Source organism: Hippopotamus amphibius, chromosome 6, assembly GCF_030028045.1.
Source record: "Hippopotamus amphibius kiboko isolate mHipAmp2 chromosome 6, mHipAmp2.hap2, whole genome shotgun sequence".
Classification (NCBI taxonomy): Eukaryota; Metazoa; Chordata; class Mammalia; order Artiodactyla; family Hippopotamidae; genus Hippopotamus; species Hippopotamus amphibius.
In genome coordinates this window covers 79,740,697-79,759,064 of record NC_080191.1, presented here as the reverse complement: position 1 = coordinate 79,759,064, position 18,368 = coordinate 79,740,697, and the positions used below count along the sequence as shown (strand labels likewise).

The 18,368-nt window shown below is 38.5% G+C and overlaps 1 pseudogene; it reads right to left on the bottom strand.

The window, feature by feature from the left end:
* Positions 1–2,519: 2,519 nt before the first annotated feature.
* On the bottom strand, positions 2,520–3,474 carry LOC130854919 (activator of 90 kDa heat shock protein ATPase homolog 2-like; annotated as a pseudogene).
* Positions 3,475–18,368: the final 14,894 nt, after the last annotated feature.

The window sequence follows — 18,368 nt, the reverse complement described above, 5'->3', positions numbered from 1 at the left end:
TTGAATTAATAATTAATAACCTTCCAAAACATAAAGCACCAGACCAGTGAATTCTACCAAACATTTAAGGAGGAATTTGTACTAACTCTCTAAAATGCTTTTCAGATGATAGAAACAGAAAGGGTAAAATCTAACTCATTCTTTAAGGCCAGAATTACCCTAATATCAAAACCAGATAAAGACATTAAAGAAAAGAAAACTAAGATTATTATCTCTCTTGAACATTGATGCAAAAATCCTCAACAAAATATTTGCAGATCAAATCCAACAGAACATAAAACACATTATACACCACGACTAAGTGAAATTTATCCCAGCTGTGCCAGGTTAGTTCAACGTTCAAAACATATATATACTACCAACTGTAAAATAGATAGTCAGTGGGAAGTTGTTGTATAACAAAGGGAGTCCAACTCGAGGGTGGAAGATGCCTTAGAGGACTGGGGCGGGGAGGGTGGGGGGGACTCGAGGGGGGGAGTCAATGAAGGGAGGGAATACGGGGATATGTGTATAAAAACAGTTGATTGAACTTGGTGTACCCCCCAAAAAATAATAAATAAATAAATTAAATTTAAAAAAATCAGTTAATGTACTCAATCACATCAATAAACCAAAAAAATCATATGATTAAGTCATTAGATGTAGAAAGGCATTTGGCAAAATCCAATACGCATTCATGATAAAAATGCTCAGCAGATTAGGAACAGAGGATAATTTCCCCAACTTGATAAATACTCTCAACAATAAACCTACAGCTGACATCAAAGCTTTCCCACAGTTATGAGGCAAGGATATCCTCCCTAATCAACTCTTTTTCATCATTGTACTGGAAGTACTAGCTAATGCAATAAGAAAAGAAAAGGAAATAAAAGATATACAAGTTGGGAAGGAAGAAATAAAACTGCCTTTGTTCACAGAAGACAACTGTTTAGAAAATCCAAGTGAGTGGGCAAAAAATGATGGAATTAATAAGTGATTACAACAAGGTTGTAGGATATAAGACAACATATGAACCTCCTTCACATAAAGACTGGCCACCTCTCGATTGGCTGCTTCTGCACAGGCCCCTGGGCGATGGGACTTCTTATGCTGAGAATAGACCTCTGTTCTCTGGAAATTTAGAGGCAAATGATCAGTGCTTGTGTCTTGATATGTGTAGGTTGCTGTATCTCAGGGAAGGAGTCAGCAGCACAGAAGCTTTCCCAGCCATGAAATTTTGCACAGATACAAATTTTGAGGTTGAAAGAAATTCTGGAAGAGTTATTTCCATTAAGGGAGAAGCAAAATATACAGTAGAGTCACAGATGAACAACTCCTAGTCCAAGAATTCCTGGGAAACTTTGAGGGTGTACCTCAGAGACTGTCTGGTTTTGTTCATGAACCTTGTGAGCCTTCTAAATTGATCCCCAAATTCAAGAAAACCCTTTTTCTCATTTTATACAGAGCCTTCTGACTGAGCTGGGTCCAAGTCTGGCCCTTCTGTGATTATTTCCAACCCTCTAGTGAGCACCAGACCTGTCTATGCACAGATGGAGATTCCATGACCATGCTAGAACACTGAAGAACAGCCAAGGGCTTTATTTCATAGTTATTTGCATGGTTTCTTCACACCGCAGGAAGGCAAGAATGAGGTTTATTGGAGATTACTGTAATCTTACAAATGAGGCCCAGACTAGTACTAGCAGTAAATCTGGGAGCACAATGTGTGTGTTTTGTTTCCCAGCACAATCCATTATGTAGTTTCTAAACTCTTTCTTTTTTGAAGCTAATATATTATTGATATCCATCCAATATTCACAGAAGTGGGAGAATGAAAGGTTATCAAAAAAATTGTAGTTTGAACTTTGAACATTTCCTATAATGAATGGGTTATTTCCTTGCTGGGTTCAATTTCAAAATGTAAACAAAAATGATTACCACAATTCTAAAGTACTACTAGTACAGTAAACACTGTGCTTAATATTTTTTCTGACTTTTTAGCAGAACGATTTAAACAGTAGGATTGTTGCTCTTTTCAAGTAAACTTAATGAGAAGTCAGGTAGAACTTATATACCAAAACATAAAAAAACAAAGAAAAAAACAAATATGTTTTAGAGGAAAAAGAAAGAATTTTTTTCTTTTAAGTGTTTAAAGGAATGGTATCAACATGCCATTTATTTTTTGTCTTCCTGAACTAAAACTACAGCTGAAAGTAAGCTTACTAGGACAAGCTTTAGCTTGGGAAACTTCAACTATCTGTACTCAGGGACTCAATCTATTCCCAGAGGATCAACTATGGGAAGCAAAGTTAAAACCTAATTTCAGGTTGCTTTCTGCTTTTAACTCAGTGCAGAGTCTAGTCATAGTAAAGATTCAAACACTGCTTTAAATTTTGTATAAGTTCATGGATTTCATCCAGTATGAACTGAGTTTTTGTCCTCTTTTTTAAAGGTAATAATAGGGAAGATGTTAACACTTTCTGATTACAAAAAGTAATGCCCTTATAAAATCTTCTAACTAATTCAAACATCTAGGGTGGTCAGCTGCAGATACCTTTTGTTTCTTCAAAATGCTGCTTCTGCCAACAGAATCTCATGTTTTCTTCTTTACAGACAGGAATTCCTTTACATTTCAATTGTAATATCATTTACCTTGAATGAGGCACAAAATTCAGTTCAGCTTCTGGCCAGTTCCTACATCTCCACTTCATGATTATATTTTCATTTGTTAACAATTTCATATATTTACTGGTGATTTTCCCATCAAACATTTGTGATTTCCCTTCATTTTCAGCTTCTAATACAGCAGGAAATTTATAAAATTTGTGCACCAAACTTTCACAGTGAAGATACTATACAGCTTCTCTATAAATGCGTCAAATAGTTCCATCATGTGCAGTGCCACAGTGGGAATTCTTATGCCCAATGCCATGGGTGATGAGGCCTGCAAGGTGTTCTCATTCAGTCTCCTTTTAACAAGTGGAAATTCCTGAGTTCTCATAGTTTTGTTGGTAAAATCATTCCCATCTTAAATTCCTTCCTAAGTGCCTTCAGGGAATCTCAAAAAGCCTCCCTGCTTTTGGAAGTGCTTGCAGTTTTCACAAGGTCCTTTAGTATTTCCCCATCTTTATTTTTACTCACGTTTGCCTCGATGTCATCTACTTCATTTTCTTCAGAAAGGTTAAATATTTCAAACAATCCCTTGTGCTTTGTGCTAGATTCTTTAATTACACATTTCTAGCCCAGTTTGATTGTTCCACTCATAAAATGAAATCTGCTTTCCTTTCCAGCTGCTGCAGGAAGCCTCACCTCCCACATGCTTCAGCTCACTAATCTTGCAGCAGCCAGCCTATTCTCTACAACACCAGTAGCTCATGGAACTTCCCCTTAGGCCAGCTGGTGGCTTCCTGCTCTGTCCATTGCCAGTTGTTCATGTTGGTCTGTCTTCCCATTCTTCCATGATCCAGGGCAGGCCCCCTAGCCCCACTTGGCCATGTATGCACAGGTGATACAGCCTCTTTCAGTTTCAACAGATGATATAATCTGGAGAATGTTCTATGTGCATTTAAGAAGAATGCCTAGTCTGTTGCTTTTGGATGGAATGTTTTGAATATGTCTGTTACCATCTGGTCTAGTGTGTAGTTTAAGTCCAATGTTTCCTTATTGACTTTTCTGACTGGGTGATCTGTCAGTTGTTGAAAGCAGGGTATCAAAGTCTTCTACTATTATTGTATTGCTGTCTATTTCTCTCTTCAGATCTGTTAATATTTGCCTTATACATTTAGGGGATCCAAGTTGGGTACATAAATATTTACGAATGTTATATCCTTTTGTTGGATTGCATCCTTTAATATTATATAATGATCTCCTTTGTCTCTTTTTTAATTAATTAATTTATTTATTTATTGGCTGTGTTGGGTCTTCATTGCTGCATGCAGGCTTTTTCTCTAGTTGCGGAGAGCGGGGGCTACTCTTTGTTGTGGTGCATGAGCTCCTCACTGCCATGGCTTCTCTTGTTGTGAAGCACACAGGCTCTAGGCACATGAGCTTCAGTAGTTGTGGCACATAGGCTCAATAGTTGTGGCTCAGAGGCTCTAAAGTGCAGGCTCAATAGTTGTGGCACACAGACTTAGTTGTTCCATGGCACGTGGGATCTTCCTGGAGCAGGGATTGAACCCATGTCCCCTGCATTGGCAGGCGGATTCTCAACCATTGCACCACCTAGGAAGCCCCTCCTTTGTCTCTTATTACAGACTATTTTATCTAAGTACAGCTATCCCTGCCCTCTTTTGTGTTTCATTTCATAGAATATCTTCTTCCATCCCTTCACTTTCAGTCTGTGTGTGTCCTTAAGGCCAAGGTCTCTTAGTAGTTAGCATATATTTGAATGTTGTGTCTTTTAATTCATTCAGTCACTCTATGCCTTTTGATTGGAGAATTTAGCCCACTTACATTTAAAGTAATTTTTGAAAGGTAAGGACTTACTGTTGCCATTTTATTAGTTGTTCTATGACTGCTTTGTAATTCCTTTGTTTCTTTCTTCTTCCCTTGCTCTCTTCTTTTGTGATATGATAATTTTCTGTAGAGGTGCTTAGATTAGATTGCCTAGATTCCCTTCTCTTCATCTTTTGTGTACTTACATAGGTTTCTGCTTTGTGATTAGCATGAGGCTTACATAAAACATCTCATATTTATAGCAGTTTATTTTGAGCTTGATAACAACTTAACTTTGATGCATAATAAAGCTTTACATTTTTACTATCCCACCCATATGCACACAGATTTCATAATTTTGATGTTAAAATTTACATCTTTTATCTTGTGTATCCATTAACAAATTATTATAGTTACATCTATTTTTAATACTTTTTCTTTTAACGTTCATATGAAGTGGTGATTAATTTACTCCGTTAAGATTTTAATCAGAGTTCATTTTATTTTCCCAGGAAAATAATTGAGCTAGTAGAGCACAATTAAATCCTGTAATTGTCCAGCTTTTACCTGCATTTATTGTATAGATTGTTTAAACATTTTATTGGGTGAGTCATTCTGCAAGATTAAAAAGCTATTATTTCTGATCAATATGTATTGAGTTCCTAAGTATGACTGCTGTATACTCAATGATATGCCCTAAACATAGGACTGTATATTTAACTTGAAACCTTTTTAAGGTTTTTCTTTGAATCAAGAGAATGTTTTATAACAAGATATGGTTGAGAAACTCAGCTATAAAGTTGAGATATTGACATTACCATTGGAATTATAATAGTGGCGTGAATGTGAGAATCCAAAAAAGATGATGTTTTTATGCTGAATCACCTGCAGCAGCTTGTAGTTGCAGGGTGCTTTCCCAGGTTGGATTTGTACTCTGTGACTCCGGATTCTTGATAAAGATAACTTCCCAATGTGGGAGAGTATAACAAAACATTTTTAATAATATATTCTAACAAATTGAGTTTACTGAGTTGCATGCCTCAACTTTCTCTAATCAATTTTAGATTCATTTCTTTACAGAATCCTAGACCATGTATAAGTGTTTCTCAAGGTCATTCATAGATCTTGGATTCCAACGTCATATAGAACTTGGCTTAAGTCCTGATACTATCTTTTAACAGGTTTATAAGTTCAGGAAAGTTGCATAACCTTCTAAACCTGCTTTTCCTCATGTACATAATAGAGATAATAGATAGTAGTACCTGCCTCATAGGACTGTGGTAAGAATTAAATAAGAAATTGCATATAAATATGTGTCTCATGGCTGATAAGTAGAGAAAAATGAATAAATGTTATCTATTATGCTATTATTATTTATTTGACAATGCCCCTTCCTCCAGTGATTTGCACAGAGTCGTTGCAAATATAATCAAACTGGACCCACATTCTTAGAATGCAAAGTCAGTTCCACTGTAGTAGTCAGTAGCTCATGTCTACACAAAGCTTCTGATAGAACTGGATCCCAAAGTTGGAATTTAAAACAGAAGATCTTCTTTTTTGTGTATATAACAATGTACACAAATGTCTTTTCACAGGGCTACCTTCCAGCTGTATTGAGCTTCTGTAATACAGATATAAATTAATTTAGATTTTGTTGCAAGATAGGCTGCATAGGCAGCATGATTTGAAGCAATTGCAGTAGGTGGCTTTTGAGAAAGCTAAACTGGAATGAAATGTATTTCATTATGGGTTTATTCTTGAGATGCAAAATGCATTTTACAAAGACTGAGTCTTGATATATTAACTTCTGCATTTGCCCATTTTAGTTCTCAGTGTCAAGGCGGGCCAGGTGGGAATATCAAAAAGGAAGTGACCATCCTATGTGTATACCCAGTGTGATACCCTTGACCATACAAAGATATGTGTTCTTGAGAGGATAATTGAGCTGGCCTTATCCAATATCTCTTGCACGTTACATGTGTGCATTTTTACAAAGGGAAAACACAACCTGACTGCAAAGCATAATTATAAATGGTAATAGTTACATTTTCATCATATTTATGCAATAAATAAGTCTGTCAAAACTAGAGTTTGGAATTTGTAGTGTGCTTCCCTCCTGTACTGATATAATTTATTTTGCTCCTTGCTAATGAGACTGGCTTTAGATAGCTGTGAGCATCAGTCTCAAATAAAAATTAAAAGTAAGTATATTACATTTCTCCTTCTGTTCCTTCTGCATATTACATTGCTCCATAAGCTCATTGATGCTGGAATTCTATCTCTCCTTTGGCACAATTTTCCTCTGTGGTACAATGCTATGAATATTTATGGTACAATAAAAATAATATAATAATAGGCATTTCCTAAACTTATGCTGCATATATCTTCAGACAGGAGCTGGGAGGGCTGCATTTGTTACCTCCCACTAGAGAAGATTTTTATGTCCTGTGAAATAACTGGCTGTCCCAAAGACCTTCACTTCCACGTGAGTTAAATGGCTTCTGTACTGAAACATTCCGAGAAGAATTTCTTCTTCTTCCACACATAGATTGGACTCTCATCATCTCTGAAACATTGCCAGATATTCCTTACACTGAGTGGGCTTCAATTGATATCCTTATTCATTCCTTCCTATGTCAACCACTACAATTCATTCTTTTATAGCCACCTTAAATCTTTAGTCTCTAAAATTCCAGGGTCCAGAATACTCTGAGCAGGCTATTTTCTTGCCCGGTGAAGTGGGACTGCTTCACCCTCACTCCTGCATCACCTTAACTGGCTTGATTTCTTCTCATTTATAAATTTAACTCAGATTGTTCTCTTTTTTCAAATATTTGGCAGACTTTCTCATTCCAGCCAGTCTTCCCAGGTTGATATCTGCTTAGTGATACACAATACTCCTCATCTGTGACTGGATACTGCCTCATGTCAGTCTCCCATTTATCTTCGGCAGTCCTTCTTCTTATCTTTGTCATCAATATGGTTAGAATTCATTTCATTTCCCATTAATAATTACTGGAAAAACAGGCGTTTGAAAATTTTATCAACTAGTAAAGAAATTCTGAGGTTCATATCATATGACTATCCTGATATTTTTATTGTAAAACTTCTGGGAATTATTTTAAAGCTATACGATACCTTGAAAACACTTCTTCAACATTTGGTGTGTGTGTGTGTGTTTGTGTGAGACAGAGACAGAAACAAAAACACAGACAGGGAATGCACTTTAATACATTTTTACAGGGGAATATTTTTGGGAGATAATTAGCCACGAGTTTCTCACATTTCTGCATGTCTTATGAGCAGAGGCATAGGCCTTTGTTCTGGACTATTATTTCAAGGATGTTAGTATAGCAAACAGCCTCAGGAGATAGAGATAGTTTCTCTTTCTGGAGCAAAGGGCAGTTTTATTTTTTGGTTTTTGTTTTGTTTGTTTTTGTTGTTCTTGTTTGTTTATGTTGCTGTCCACTATAATGAAAACATGTTTCTCTTTGGGTAAAAAGCAGGCAAGTTTTCTACCTATTTCAGAGGATTTGGTTTCTCTAACTCATTTTTTGTGTCTCGTACTGTAACCCACTACATGTACAAGATGTCAACTGAACCTCTTTGTACCACCCTATGGGAACTGGAGCTTGGGGAACCAGTGTAAATACTGACACTCTGGCTATTACTGTAACTGGAAAGAATAAAGTCCTTTGTCTCCTATCCTAAGGGTTTATTTTTTTATTTACTTTTTGTGTTCTCTGAGCTTCTGTGAAAGGGAGGCAGAATAACTTGCTAGTCAGGTAAAATCTCAAACCCCTCACATTGTCCTGAGAGATGGGATATTGGCAGAGACATAGCTTTCTGCAAGAATAAAGATAAGGGTCTCATGGGCCAATTAACAGGAGAAGACAAGTTCATGTATGATCACGTGAGTATAAAAAGTCCTCCGTTGTATTTTCTTTTAATTAAGAGGAATTGTGGAGATCATTTCAGGCAGAGCACTAAGAAGTAGATGTAAAGACAACCTCAAATGGCTAATTGTCTTGTAAGAGGGGAAACCAAAGGCTCTCATCCAGTAATCATCCTCAGGCCTATTGCTTTGCATGAACTGGTACTAGGATTTGTCCTGGAGTTTGGTGGCAGAAAGTTCTACCACCATTCATTCAAAAGAAATGTGCTGAGGAAGGGTAGAGGGAACTTCATGACCACTGAAGGTAGAAAGCAAGCAGACCATTCGGATTTTGGTTAGTTGGCTGAGGAGATGAGGCATGGGGATATGACGCTTGACTTGGGGCATATGTTGCCTATTAGGGAAGCATGAGATGGAAGTGTTGTCTTGTGGCTTAGTCCCTTCTGCAGTCTCACATGCCAAAACTAGATCCTTTCAGAGATGACAATAAATGGTCACAGGGCTTTGTACAGGGGGTCCTGGCTACAAGGAGGGAGCTTTGGCCCTTTTATGTAGATTTCCATGAGAAAGAAAACTCCTTCAGGAAACCACAGATGCAACATGGACAAGGATTTGGCTTCTTACTGCCCTGGATGAGCTTTACAATGCTGATGAAAGTGACCCACTAATGAATAAGAAATGGACCCAAAGAAACCTAGTAAATTTGTTCAGTAAGCAATGCCACCTTGGAAAACTCCCCTAGGCCTTACATTGAAACTGGGCAAGAACTTAGGTTGTTATTTTGATAATGGAACTTCAGATGTCCTAGATTAAAGTGGAATAAAAAGGTCTCCATTGTGTATGTCACATCCAAACAAGCCAAGGGGAGTAAATCCCACAGCCTCAACCAGAAAGCAATGTGACTATGGCAGTTGAATCAAAGGTCCCCCAAAGCTAAAATAGCTGGTGTCAGTAAGTATAATCTTGGTGCTCATATATGGCTTTGGGTGAACTGCAAACATTGGAGATTCATTTGGTTGAGTTGTATATAGACACCCCTCTGCTCACAATGGAAACTAAACATGACTTGCCTTCTGATTCCTCCAGGCTCTCTGGTTCCTACCTCTTCATTAATCTGACTTCAGCCACTTTAAAGAGACGGATGATTCTGGATGAGTTCTCGGTATCCTGGGTTCTGTGAAAAACCAAAGGCCATAGGCATCCATCTAGGTTTGCAGGGAAATTTGGAAGAAGGAAGCAATTCAAATGTGTATAATTGTTGGAGAAATGTACCCAAGTCACAGTGCCTCCTGGTTCTATAGTTCAAGGGATATAAGATTTGGGCTGGGTACACATTAGGGAAGGAGAGCAAATATGTCCTTGTGGATGGGGACCTTTGGGACAACTCAGTGTACTGTTGTGACTTCTGATCCTACATGTACAATTATATTAATTTATATGTGTTTACTGTGAATACTTTTAAAATCCAAAGTGGATTCTCCCAAGTAGGAACTGACACATATAGAAAACTGCTAATGGGACTTGTAAACCAGCTTCTCTGCCTGTCTTCTCCAAGGTGGTCCAACAGAAACAGTATATAATCCAAGGATGACCAATGGAAATCACAGTCTTAAGGTCTTAAAGATAGCAAGGATAGGTTTCAACATCAACACGACGGCCCTATATGGCCATTGAAAATAATAACGGGAGATGGAGGCTTATAGTGAATCATTGGCAACTGAATCTTGTCCTTGCTACTATAGCCCCACAAATGAATTCATTACACAGACTGATGTCACTTGGTATGCTGCGTTAAACATTGGCAACACCTTATTTTCTATCCCACTGTCACCCGAGGATCAAGACCAATGTTCTTCATGCAGCAAAGCCTCCAATACACATTTGCAGTTCTCCCCCGGGGGTACCTAAGCTCCCCTGACCTTTGCCTTCAGGGCATGGCCCAGGTAACATTAATGTGTCTACTTGGAACATTATATTGGCTAGTTCACAAGTATGCATTCTTTGAATGGGACCCAGACCAAAAGGGTGAGTTGGAAGCTATCCAGTGAGCTTTGCATGGTCTCTATACAAATGACCTCTGTGACAGATGATATTGCTGATTGGAATCTCTAGCAAAGGGAGGCACCCTACATCCAGAGATGCCTGTTGCAGCAGTGACATAGTTAAATCATAAAGATACTGACCACTTGGTTGAGAACATTGATTGCCAAGATCCCCTACAGCAGCCCACACTGGCCAAAGTGAGGGAAATAAGAGAGCTCTGTGAGTTCCGTTAAATTGCCTTTGTTAGTTTTGCATCTGTCCCTTCTGAGTGTGAGTAAGGGGTAATTGAAAAAAGGTGAAATTATAGCTACTGGATGGGACACAGATTTTTAAGGCAGTGGAGGAAGAACATCACCCTGGAACCTGGGGGGGGGGAACCTCTTACATCCTGGGAGACACGGATGAGAAAGAGACATTAACATTTTTTTTCTTTCAGACCATCCCTGGAGTATTCCTCAAGATGAATGTCCTCATATATCTCTCCCAAACTAATAAACACTTACATTTAACTGATTTCAGTATCTATTATCCCCCACCAGGCAACCCCGGTCACCGTTCAATTGCCATTCCTCTTAAAATTACCAAAAGCCTATCAAAGTGGCAGGGGATAGCCATAGATCCTACACTTCACAGTACAATTGCTGTCAACACCTTTGGTATCTGCTTCCCCCCCATGCCAAGTACTATAGTTCAATAATGCTCCAGGTAGATGAAAGCCTCCCAGCTGATGATGCAGATAAGCAGGACAGAGTGGACTGACTCTCCTCAGACATTACCTTCAAAAACAATAATTGGATTCAATTGTTGTAAGTGAATTGAGAAACCTAAGGTCTACTAGCTGGTTATGAGGCCCCACTGGAGCAGAGTCAAATTGTGCTCCTGAATGATGTAGACCCCCCCTTTAGCGGCCCCAATAGTACTTACTTTTTAGGGATACCATGTGTAGCCTTAGGATTATATGTCTTGTGTGGAAACCAAGCATTAGCTTATTTATCTCCCCCAAATGGTGATTATAACCTTAGGTGTGGGCACCAGAGACCTCCAAAGTTTTAAGGAAATATCCCTAGAAGATAACATAGCCTTTAGATGACTGCACCATCTTTCCAAAATGATTACTTGGGGAAGCTTTCCAGAAAGGGAGCTGATTTGTACTTGTACCCACCTTGCAGTCAGTTTTCCCTACAATGTGAGTTGACCAATTAGAAAAGGTGATACAGAATTTGTCTTTGATATTAGTTGAGGTGATCAGAGACATTGCCTCGGTCCTGGAATGTATTCAGGTTAGTAGAAACTCAGTGATCAGGCTTGTGATAGATGATATTGCCCCTAAATTTTCTCCTTGAGTGCCCAGGTAGAGTCTAAAACTCTAATCTCTAAAACTGCTGCTGTACCTGGACTAAGGCCATAGGCCAAGCTGAAAGGTCAATGTGGAAACTTAAAGACAAATCACCTAGATTTCTGAGGTAGATCCAGATGGTTTATGAGATTTGCTTAGCTGGTTGGGTGTGGGACAGTTGATGTTAATACTGCATATTTCCTCATCCTGCTGCCCAGAGTCCTGTTGATATCGGGCCTTAATGAAATGTAGTATGAGCCAAATTGAACAGATTTAGTCCTAATCTCTATCAGCCAGATTAATCAATGTGGCTGTACTCAGAGGAAAATTTTCCAGATGTCAAGACAGCGTTAGATGGAAGTGTGGATACTGTTAGAAGACAAGTCTCCACAGGTCTTGTATGTTTATTGCTCAGTCTGACAAAGATAGAATTTCCCTTGGAAGCAAAGATCAGCCAGGTTTACTGCCCATTATAAAAGATTCAGTTTCCCTAAGGTTGGAATCCCTCTCCTGTGATACAAACCACTGTGCGTGTGCAGGCACTTGGCTCACTTTGCATTGTCCTATGGGGCACCAGCATAAATTCTGACAACTGCTGTTGCTGTGAGTAATAAAGTCGCTTATTTCTGCAGTCTCCTGTCTTGTGCCAACCCGCATGAAACTGTGGCAAGCTAACTTGGCACACAGGTAGAGTAATGTCTCAGACCCTTCTAACTTTTTGACATGTGTAATATTACTAATGTATACTAATTATGATTTCAGTTACATTAAAGAGAGTGGGAGAAAAAAAAACCTTCATCTACAGATCTTGTAGCTAATATTTTCAAGGCATACTGGGTTTTAATTAAGTGAATAAATGCATGTGATTAAACAGAAGGCAATTTAGCACTGTCCTGAAGAGAACTTGTAGTTTCCACTAAGAGGATTTATTTTAACATGTTGGAGAAATTGATGAAGGGTGCAGAAAATGCCCAAAGACACAAATTGTGCTTTGACATTTGTAGATAGCTCTAAGTCTCTGGATGGTTTACATGAGAACCTTGCTCTAAATTAATTTACTCCTTTTCTGGAGTAGAGGGTGAGTACGCTGCTCCCAGACCACCTCCTAGGAATGATGTAACAGGTTACAATATCTTCTCACTGAATTCCAGGAAATGCAACATATTCATAATCAGAACACTAGAACATTTGAAGACGATCCATTACCCGGTAGATGGGTATATGTTAATACAGTATAAATCTGGAGTCATATGAATCAGATACATTTCTAAATTAATTTTGATTTCATACATTAGAAGTAGGGGTGGGGGAAAGCTTATTGAAAAGTGTCAAAGTATATACAATATCTGACTAATGAATTTGCTAATAGTTGTTTTCTGACCATAGACATGAACCTAGCATTTTATATGTCATTCACATGAAGTTCAAAATGCCAGGTAGCCAAGAAATAGAAAATCATTATCCATTTGGAGTGAGTTATTTAGCCATTCTTCAAGCATGAGTTGTTGAATGAAAAATAGCAAAGAATGGTAGGTCAAACCTTAAGGAACCATATTTCTGTTATGCCTTATTCTTACAGCAAAATGGACCAATGTTTGTAATTCTACAGTTCCCTTCAGAAATGTGTGAGGGAAAATGTACTTGGGAAAAAATATTGAAAATTTTCTTCTTTGCTGGTATTAGAAAAAGGTACTGAGGACAGGAAGAAGTTATTAGTTTGATATTACTCAATCCCTGCTGAGCACAGAACATAAAATAGGAATAAAGAAAGGAAGTCAACTCTCCAATCCCAGCTGCAGGCTGATGAATCACTGAGTGATTAATTGTTGCTACTAGTAATTGAAGTAATCATATTTCAGAGAGGGAAAAAAAAGCATTGGTCTCTAAAACATTTTTTTCCTGAAACTATAATTGCTGCAATATTAAGGACTTTAAAAAAGGAGATATTAAGATCTTAATGTAAAACTAAAAGGAATATAATTCCCAAGATTGATCCAACATCTGGCATCAGGTTTTGAAAAACTTTCCTCTGGCTCTCAAAATCAGTTATCCCCTTTACACTAACCAGCCTTCTTATTTTCCTATATAGTTTTCTTTTCAATAGAGTTTGCTTTATAGAGAACACAGCATAATGTAGGACATAAGACAACAATGAAAAACTGTTTAATATATAGCGCCTCTTTTTCCAAAAAGCCAGTGAGTTCACATTTACTGTTCCCCAAATGGTGTTTGAACTTTTAAATTAATGTTAATGTGAGTCAAGGGAAAGACTTTATCATGCTCTGAGTTCTAAGTGTGTATGGTCCTATGCCGGGAATTTGGGGAGTCACTGCCTTCAAGGAGTTTGCTCTCTAATTGTGGAGGTACAGCATATAGAGAAAATGTTAGCAGTAAGCATGGTGCACATGAGCTCTATAGAAAGACATCATGAAGTTGGAAATTTGCTTTTGGTGTTTGCTTAACATATGCAGGCCTTTTCAAAGTTTTTTTCAAAGCTGATCTCCACGATGACTCTGAAAGCATCATATCAATTTTAAGCGATGAACAAATAGGATCAGAAAGGCTCAATGATTTACTCACTTTCACACTGCCAGGAAAAGGTAGAGCCAATTTTCAAATGTGGTTCTCTTTCCATCTGACTGAAAAAGGAAGAGAGAAAGATAACTCCACATTTTAAATCCTTGGTGGTAATAAAATTCTGAGATAATAGCATTTATCGAATAGAATTATCAGAAAAAGCTAGCATGGGAGGAGAGATGGGTTTGCTTGTGTATATTGTTTCTGAAGCAATACTAGGACATGTAAGGAATATTTCATTATCAGATAGAGATTAAAAATCCTAGTTAAAAAAAGAAATCAGTCTTGGAGATGTGGGTATGGTATTCAACATTGTTTCAATGTAGACATGATGAAAAATAATAATAAATGAGCACCTATATTCTTGATTCCACACAATTAAATGATGCCATCTGGAAACTCAAGTTGTAGGAGGTGTGATGAACAGTTGGCAAAGGGGGCCATAACAATTCCCCCTGTGCCTGTACCTGCAACACCTCACGCTAAAAATTGGAACCTATTTTTCCTCCCTTGGAATACTGGTTGGCTTTAGACTTACTTGAGCAATAGCACGTGGGAAAAGGGGATGCTGTGCTAGCTCAGGTTCTAGGCTTTATGAGATGTGGCAGCTGCTGCTTTCATTCTTTTGCTCTTCTGGGCCTCTTGGTAAGAAGTCCAAGCTGGAGAAAGAAGCCACTTGGAGAGAGAGGCCCCAGACAACAGTCCAGCACTAAGGCGCCAACATGAGAGTGAGGCCATCCTGACCCTCCAGCCTGGGAGGGTGAGTGCCATCGGAATGGGCGAGGGCCACTGTCACAACAGAGCAGAGAGGGATCATCTCTGAGGAGCCCTGCTCACATTTCTGAATCACAGAACCATGACTAATAAAGGTGTTTCGTTTTAGTCCACTACGTGTAAGGTAGAGTGTTAGCCAGTACTGCTAAAAGAGAGAAGAGACTGACAATAAGTCATTAAACAAATATTTGGTTTTTTCTTCCTGGTGGGAACTGAAACATCCTATTAAGACACATAAAACAGGACTTAACGTTAGAGAGCTGCCGAGGAGGTGAAAGAGAAGTGTCTGCACCGGGTGGTCGGAGAAGGCTTCCCGAGGAGGTGACATCTGAGCAGGAAAGGAAGTTAGAGAACTGAATGGGTCATAGTGATGAACCATGAACATCAGGGAAAAAGTAATTCCCCAATGCTTCATAATAGGTTACAGTCGGCATACCCAAAATCAAATTCCCATCTCTGTATTGGCATCGGTATAGAAGGCTCTTCACCATCTTTTCTTTTGTCTGTGTTACTATCTGTATTTAAAAATGTATTTACAAGCCATCTTCCTCAGAAAAACCTAAGTTCTCTAACCTGAGCCGGTGTCCTCTGCTATGTCATCATTGCCACCCGCATTTTCTTCTGGGAGAGTCAGAACACATTGTGCAGCCTATTTCTTTTTACCCAAACCTCATGCCATTAAACCTAAAGCTCATTTTGACCTTCCTAATCTCACAATATGTATATGGTAGATGAAAGGGCAGTGCTTTCTTGGCTCTATTTACATTACCTTCACTATCCTTTCTTTTATCCTTTTTTTTTTTAATCTCCCCTTGGATCCCAGCTTAAGCACATCGCCAAAATTTAGATTAACTCAAAAAAAGATTTTTCTTTTTTTCTTTTGGGCCAATGGCTGCTTAATCTGTCACTGAAAAGTAGCAACAAAACAAAGCTTTTGTCAACCAGAAAATGTACTGTGCTTCCTTTGGGAAGGTAAACAAGACAGCAGATATAGAAGCCTCACTCCAAGGGGGAGCAAAAGAAACTGAAGGATTTTTAAGAGTAACACCTGTCAAATGGAGCAGCAAATGTGTACTGCTTGACAAAATAGGCTGGTGACTGTCAAAATAAATAATAAACCTCCCAGCTCTGACTAATGACAGAACTATACCGGAAGACTTGAGGGAAGCATCCAACAAAATGCAAAATTGAAAGGAAAATTGGAACGATCAGCACAGCCTCCCAGCAGCTAAATTTCAAGTAATTTTGGAAAAACTCAACCCATTCACCAGGTTTCACGGCAGACGGAGAAGTTCCAAAAAGTCTTCTGATTGAGCATTCCTGTTTCGTTAGGAAATCACACGGCTTTGGGTGGAGTGCCAAGAAGCTGGTTTCTGCTTTCTCAGTACAGAAACAATCTTGCCGTGACCGTGGCACTCTCTGTGCAGGCATTCAGCTGGCTGCCAATAACATCACCAGGAGGAGCAGCTAGAGCTGGACCCTGCTGTAGGCAGAGTGGGGCAAACTGCAGAAGAGGCAGAGATCCAGGGAAAGGCTGCTTCTGATTCCTTTCTATGTCCGTTTCTTCCCAGTTGAGGTACCTATGTTTTCTTTTCCCGTAGCTCTTTAGAGGATCATCTTATTTTCCCTTTCCAGAAAGCAAGGTTTTCTAACACGATTACAAAGAAAACTGTCCAAGTGTCTGCAGATAATGTTATGACCCTTTCCAGCGGCAGTTTCATTTAAACAAATTGTGTTTTGGAGGCCCCAAAACCCTTGATAAATTTCTGCTCTAAAATTTAATAATACATCACAAGTGGAAGAATATATTGTTAGTGGAAGAATTTTAAGCATCTCGAAAACGTAGTTCTGCAAAAGCCATCTTGCTTCAGAAATTATCCACTTTTGCCTCACGTTCTAAGTGGCAGAGTTGAAGGCTGGTTTGTCCCTCTGCCTGACTCCTTTAATTGTATTTTTGTTCCCAGGCAAAGCTATTTTCTGGGCTCCCGACGTCAAAGTGAAATAGAGAGAAGGAGGAACACTAAACAGAGTTATCGGCTCCCAAGGAGGGAGCCACTTCTAGATATTATGTAGCTTACAGACTTGCTTTTTCATTTAATTATATTTATTTATGTTCTTCCATTATTTATTCCTCCTTTATCTGTTTCATGCATTATATTTATTGACTCTAGTTCCAAATATGTTTTTCATAAGAATTTGATTCTAAGTAAACAATTTTGAGATGTGAAACAAGCAAAACATCAAATCGAAAACCATACATTTAGTACTTGTTTCTTTCTAGCCAAAAGTATTTGCTAAAATCTGTAATTAAAAAAAAATCCTGACCATTTTATTTGTTTATTTTAAACATCATCTTAGAGAGTTATATCAGTCTAAAAAGTGTATTCTATATTATTTTGATAGCCATATTTATTGAAGCAAAACATCAAGAATACTCAGATTACAGAATGAATATCTGAACTCAGGACCATACCAGATATATGAGTACCAAGTGATTGTCAAGATGTGTCATATGTGAAGTGAAACGTTGTTTCCCTCAAATAACCATGAGTCACAAATGGACAGGAATCAGGATGTCTTGGCTTCTTACCCTGTGATTTCAATATTTTAGGATGATTTTATTTATTAGTCCTTTTGCTTGATCCGTCCTATTCTGATAGAGGGTGACCCAACCCAGTCACCATCAGGTCCAAGGAATCCTGCACTTCCTACAGCAATTATTCTGTTTGGCAGGACTGTCTTCTCTAAAACCTTCTCTGCTCATTATTCTTGCTGCCTCTGCAGGGTCAGTAATGTGTCTGCCAGTAAAGTGTTGTCTCCTTCCATTTCCTCTTCCCATAACCACAGAAAGTAGAAGCAGTTCCCCAGTTGAGGAAAGAGCATTTGTCCATTAATAACCACACTAGTCTAGCAGCCAAATCCCTTCCTGATGCTCTGGTCATTTTTAACTTGGATTACTATAACCACATTCTATGCTGCCTCCAAGGCTTTATTCTTCTTTCCAGTTTAAAATGATCTGCATTCTGCACATCAAATCATTTTCTAGATGAATTTAAGTTATGCCTGTGGGGAGAAAGAGCCTAGGCTTGGCAGTGTTGCATGTAGGGAGTGTGGTGTGGAATGGGGAGATGTGTGTCTAAAAGAGGCATTTAAATACACCGTGTGATGACAGGGACCCAGCTTCATAGTTGTTGTACATTCCAGGAATCAGGAACTCTCAAGATCTTATTACAATTTTAATGACTACATTTGACAAATTATGGGAATTTGCTCTGCCTTCGTCCCACCTGATTACATAGTACTAAAAAAATATTTTGTGTGCAGAAAAAT